Source organism: Chiloscyllium plagiosum, chromosome 16 (assembly GCF_004010195.1).
Source record: "Chiloscyllium plagiosum isolate BGI_BamShark_2017 chromosome 16, ASM401019v2, whole genome shotgun sequence".
In the NCBI taxonomy this organism is placed as follows: domain Eukaryota; kingdom Metazoa; phylum Chordata; class Chondrichthyes; order Orectolobiformes; family Hemiscylliidae; genus Chiloscyllium; species Chiloscyllium plagiosum.
Window position 1 is genome coordinate 65,680,832 of NC_057725.1, and position 6,285 is coordinate 65,687,116.

The window sequence follows — 6,285 nt, forward strand, 5'->3', positions numbered from 1 at the left end:
CTTGCATCCCTCTACCTGCCTCACTAGTGGTGCTGTCCTATCCCTAGCCACTGACCAAAATAGAGGTAGTTAATCTAAGGGGTGTGACTGCCTCTTGGAACAGTACTATTGCTGGAATGTTGTCAGGACCTGCAGTCTCCGCAGTATCCAGCGTCTCCCAACCATTCCTTGATATCACGTGGAGTGAGTGGAATTGGCTGAAGACTGGTATCTGTGATGCTGGGGGTCAATGGAAGAGGCCGAGATGCATCATTCACTCAGCACTTCTGGCTGAAGGTTGCTGCGAGTTCTTCAGCCTTAGCTTTTGCACTGCTGTGCTGGCCTCTTCCATCATTGGGGAGGATGAGATTGATGGTCACCTCATGAGCTGTAATATTTTGTAAGAATAGCATCAGACATACTAAGAACACTTAACCTAATGGACTGGGAGTAACGTAGAAAGCCACAAAACAGGCACCGAGGACGGCAAAAAGGTAAATGCAAAATGCTCCTGTAGCTAATATGAAGGTTAACAGAATAGGAGCTAATAGGGCGAAACATTGTGAACTCTCCTCTTTACTAAACATGGGGACCCAGCACCTTCCCTCAGCCCCACAGGCAAATGTACTCTGGAACTGCAAACCTAAATCCAAGTGGAGGGGGAGATTTACAAAGACGGGCCAATGGAATCTCAGAACGTGTGCGGGAGCTGAAAACCCTGCTTTTCCAAACAGGCCACAAGTGTTACTGAGAATGTTACTTCACTCACTCTTCATTAAGACGGAGAAATCTTATACTCACGAAGAACAGGAGATTGAAGAGGAACAGAAAGTACTTAGTGGCTTTAATGCAGCCTTTTCCCATGGTTTCCCAACGGCCTGTGAGAATAGACAGAAACAGAAACATTATTCAGACTAATATTCATCTCCATCCTTCAAAACATTCCAGAGTACAATGAACCGATGTCCAATTAAACAGGCAGTTAATGGCAGCGTGAAAAACAGCCAGGCTCTTAAAATCAGCAGACAGCTCATTTAAAAAAAACACGACGAGAGCCAGCATAAGCTTCTTAACTTCACAATTAAACAGCTTTGGATTTTCTGTAGGAGAGCTGTTCGGCCTCAGCCTGGGGCCCGGCCTGGCCTACTCTGGCCTTCAGCCTGGGGCCTGGCCCAGCCTTCCACCTGTGTCATTGAGAATTAGGATTAGAAAGGAGAATTGAGAGCAGCGAAAGGCAATGAGATGTTCAGAGGAGGAGCTCTCCAGTGGAGCTGGTGGACGGGTGAAGGTGTGAGTTGTTCGGAAGAGTCACAGTGACCCACACTTTGGTTGGAGAAAATGGATACTGTGAGATCGAGTCATGCTCAGAGAGAGTCATGCTCAGAGAGAGAGAGAGAGAGAGCGAGCGCACCAGGCTTCAGCAAGATATTGATACAATCATCCACACCCAATCCTGTTAGACTGATTCGGAGATGCCGGTGTTGGACTGGGGTGTACAAAGTTACAAATCACACAGCACCAGGTTATAGTCCAACAGGTTTAATTGGAAGCACACTAGCTTTCGGAACGACGCTCCTTCATCAGGTAGCTGTACTCCGAAAGCTAGTGTGCTTCCAAATAAACGTGTCGGACTATAACCTGGTTTTGTGTGATTTTTAACACTGTTAGACTGAGGTTGTGCTCACAGACAGCGTAAGAGGACAGGGAGGGGTCAGGAAAAGGAGAAGGGATGGACTGAGGGGGGATGTGTGAAACAACAGAGGAAAATGGGCCGAGCAGGTAGGCAGTCAGGCCGAGCAGGTAGGCAGTCAGGCCGAGCAGGTAGGCAGTCAGGCCGAGCAGGTAGGCAGTCAGGCCGAGCAGGTAGGCAGTCAGGCCGAGCAGGTAGGCAGTCAGGCCGAGCAGGTAGGCAGTCAGGCCGAGCAGGTAGGCAGTCAGGCCGAGCAGGTAGGCAGTCAGGCCGAGCAGGTAGGCAGTCAGGCCGAGCAGGTAGGCAGTCAGGCCGAGCAGGTAGGCAGTCAGGCCGAGCAGGTAGGCAGTCAGGCCGAGCAGGTAGGCAGTCAGGCCGAGCAGGTAGGCAGTCAGGCCGAGCAGGTAGGGCAGCAAGCCGAGCAGATAGGCAGTCAGGCCGAGCAGGTAGGCAGTCAGGCCGAGCAGGTAGGCAGCAAGGCCGAGCAGGTAGGCAGAGAGGCCGAGCAGGTAGGCAGCGAGGCTGAGCAGGTAGGCAGCAAGGCCGAGCAGGTAGGAGAGAGGCCGAGCAGGTAGGCAGTCAGGCCGAGCAGGTAGGCAGCAATGCCGAGCAGGTAGGCAGCAAGGCTGAGCAGGTAGGCAGTCAGGCCGAGCAGGTAGGCAGCAAGGCCGAGCAGGTAGGCAGTCAGGCCGAGCAGGTAGGCAGCGAGGCCTAGCAGGTAGGCAGAGAGGCCGAGCAGGTAGGCAGTCAGGCCGAGCAGGTAGCCAGTCAGGCCGAGCAGGTAGGCAGTAAGGCCGAGCAGGTAGGCAGTCAGGCCGAGCAGGTAGCCAGTCAGGCCGAGCAGGTAGGCAGTCAGGCCGAGCAGGTCGGCAGCAAGGCCGAGCAGGTAGGCAGTCAGGCCGAGCAGGTAGCCAGTCAGGCTGAGCAGGTAGCCAGTCAGGCCGAGCAGGTAGGCAGCGAGGCCGAGCAGGTAGGCAGAGAGGCCGAGCAGGTAGGCAGTCAGGCCGAGCATGTTGGCAGTCAGGCCGAGCAGGTAGGCAGTCAGGCCGAGCAGGTAGGCAGCGAGGCCGAGCAGATAGGCAGCGAGGCCGAGCAGGTAGGCAGTCAGGCCGAGCAGGTAGGCAGAGAGGCCGAGCAGGTAGGCAGCAAGGCCGAGCAGGTAGGCAGTCAGGCCGAGCAGGTAGGCAGAGAGGCCGAGCAGGTAGGCAGCAAGGCCGAGCAGGTAGGCAGTCTGGCCGAGCAGGTAGGCAGTCAGGCCGAGCAGGTAGGCAGCAAGGCCGAGCAGATAGGCAGTCAGGCCGAGCATGTTGGCAGTCAGGCCGAGCAGGTAGGCAGTGAGGCCGAGCAGGTAGGCAGAGAGGCCGAGCAGATAGGCAGCGAGGCCGAGCAGGTAGGCAGCGAGGCCGAGCAGGTAGGCAGCGAGGCCGAGCATGTAGGCAGTCAGGCCGAGCAGGTAGGCAGTGAGGCCGAGCAGGTAGGCAGTCAGGCCGAGCAGGTAGGCAGTCAGGCCGAGCAGGTTAGGCAGAGAGGCCGAGCAGGTAGGCAGCGAGGCCGAGCAGGTAGGCAGTCAGGCCGAGCAGGTAGGCAGTCTGGCCGAGCATGTTGGCAGTCAGGCCGAGCAGGTAGGCAGCGAGGACGAGCAGGTAGGCAGCGAGGCCGAGCAGGTAGGCAGTCAGGCCGAGCAGGTAGGCAGCGAGGCCGAGCAGGTAGGCAGCGAGGCCGAGCAAGTAGGCAGTCAGGCCGAGCAGGTAGGCAGCGAGGCCGAGCAGGTAGGCAGCGAGGCCGAGCAGGTAGGCAGTCAGGCCGAGCAGATAGGCAGTCAGGCCGAGCAGATAGGCAGTCAGGCCGAGCAGGTAGGCAGTCAGGCCGAGCAGGTAGGCAGTCAGGCCGACCAGGTAGGCAGTGAGGCCGAGCAGGTAGGCAGTGAGGCCGAGCATGTAGGCAGCGAGGCCGAGCAGGTAGGCAGTCAGGCCGAGCAGGTAGGCAGCGAGGCCGAGCAGGTAGGCAGTCAGGCCGAGCAGGTAGGCAGCGAGGACGAGCAGGTAGGCAGCGAGGCCGAGCAGGTAGGCAGTCAGGCCGAGCAGGTAGGCAGCGAGGACGAGCAGGTAGGCAGCGAGGCCGAGCAGGTAGGCAGTCAGGCCGAGCAGGTAGGCAGCGAGGACGAGCAGGTAGGCAGCGAGGCCGAGCAGGTAGGCAGTCAGGCCGAGCAGGTAGGCAGCGAGGACGAGCAGGTAGGCAGCGAGGCCGAGCAGGTAGGCAGTCAGGCCGAGCAGGTAGGCAGCGAGGACGAGCAGGTAGGCAGCGAGGCCGAGCAGGTAGGCAGTCAGGCCGAGCAGGTAGGCAGCGAGGACGAGCAGGTAGGCAGCGAGGCCGAGCAGGTAGGCAGTCAGGCCGAGCAGGTAGGCAGCGAGGACGAGCAGGTAGGCAGCGAGGCCGAGCAGGTAGGCAGTCAGGCCGAGCAGGTAGGCAGCGAGGCCGAGCAGGTAGGCAGTCAGGCCGAGCAGGTAGGCAGCGAGGCCGAGCAGGTAGGCAGTCAGGCCGAGCAGGTAGGCAGCGAGGCCGAGCAGGTAGGCAGTCAGGCCGAGCAGGTAGGCAGCGAGGCCGAGCAGGTAGGCAGTCAGGCCGAGCAGGTAGGCAGCGAGGCCGAGCAGGTAGGCAGTCAGGCCGAGCAGGTAGGCAGCGAGGCCGAGCAGGTAGGCAGTCAGGCCGAGCAGGTAGGCAGCGAGGCCGAGCAGGTAGGCAGTCAGGCCGAGCAGGTAGGCAGCGAGGCCGAGCAGGTAGGCAGTCAGGCCGAGCAGGTAGGCAGCGAGGCCGAGCAGGTAGGCAGTCAGGCCGAGCAGGTAGGCAGCGAGGCCGAGCAGGTAGGCAGTCAGGCCGAGCAGGTAGGCAGCGAGGCCGAGCAGGTAGGCAGTCAGGCCGAGCAGGTAGGCAGCGAGGCCGAGCAGGTAGGCAGTCAGGCCGAGCAGGTAGGCAGCGAGGCCGAGCAGGTAGGCAGTCAGGCCGAGCAGGTAGGCAGCGAGGCCGAGCAGGTAGGCAGTCAGGCCGAGCAGGTAGGCAGCGAGGCCGAGCAGGTAGGCAGTCAGGCCGAGCAGGTAGGCAGCGAGGCCGAGCAGGTAGGCAGTCAGGCCGAGCAGGTAGGCAGCGAGGCCGAGCAGGTAGGCAGTCAGGCCGAGCAGGTAGGCAGCGAGGCCGAGCAGGTAGGCAGTCAGGCCGAGCAGGTAGGCAGCGAGGCCGAGCAGGTAGGCAGTCAGGCCGAGCAGGTAGGCAGCGAGGCCGAGCAGGTAGGCAGTCAGGCCGAGCAGGTAGGCAGTCAGGCCGACCAGGTAGGCAGTGAGGCCGAGCAGGTAGGCAGTGAGGCCGAGCAGGTAGGCAGTGAGGCCGAGCAGGTAGGCAGTGAGGCCGAGCAGGTAGGCAGTGAGGCCGAGCAGGTAGGCAGTGAGGCCGAGCAGGTAAGCAGTGAGGCCAAGTGAGGCCGAGCAGGTAGGCAGAGAGGCTGAGCAGGTAGGCAGCAAGGCCGAGCAGGTAGGCAGCAAGGCCGAGCAGGTAGGCAGTCAGGCCGAGCAGGTAGGCAACGAGGCCGAGCAGGTAGGCAGCGAGGCCTAGCAGGTAGGCAGCGAGGCCGAGCAGGTAGGCAGCAAGGCCGTGCAGGTAGGCAGTCTGGCCGAGCAGGTAGGCAGTGAGCCCGAGCAGGTAGGCAGTGAGCCCGAGCAGGTAGGCAGTCAGGCTGAGCAGGTAGGCAACAAGGCCGAGCAGGTAGGCAGCGAGGCCGAGCAGGTAGGCAGCGAGGCCGAGCAGGTAGGCAGTCAGGCCGAGCAGGTAGGCAGCAAGGCCGAGCAGGTAGGCAGCAAGGCCGAGCAGGTAAGCAGTGAGGCCGAGCAGGTAGGCAGTGAGGCCGAGCAGGTAAGCAGTGAGGCCGAGTGAGGCCGAGCAGGTAGGCAGTCAGGCCGAGCAGGTAGGCAGTGAGGCTGAGCAGGTAGGCAGCAAGGCCGAGCAGGAAGGCAGTGAGGCCGAGCAGGTAGGCAGCAGGTAGGCAGCAAGGCCGAGCAGGTAGGCAGCAAGGCCGAGCAGGTAGGCAGCAAGGCCGAGCAGGTAGGCAGTCAGGCCGAGCAGGTAGGCAGCGAGGCCTAGCAGGTAGGCAGCGAGTTCGAGCAGGTAGGCAGCAAGGCCGAGCAGGTAGGCAGCAAGGCCGAGCAGGTAGGCAGCAAGGCCGAGCAGGTAGGCAGTCAGGCCGAGCACGTAGGCAGCGAGGCCCCATTGACAGAGGAGTCACTATATAGAATTTCAAACCCATTGCTTCAGGGCTGAGCATGCTCAGAAGCTACAGCCCAGAGGCTGTGCCTTTGAAAGGTGGAGACACTACTGGATTGCCATGGAGACAGGAAGCCCAGTGAGACCGAGAACAGAGGGTGGGACAGGAACTGGCGAGGGAGGGTAGGCTTGTGGTGAGGATCTGTGCACGGACAGCAGTGACCCAGCAGTGTGGGGGGAACTGGGCTGGACACTATACAATGCAATGGACAATCAGATTGGAGCTGCAGCAACATAGGGAGACCTGCAGGAGAGCTGTCGGTGCCAGGGAAATGCAGAAAGCCAAAGCTATAACTGACCAAAGATCC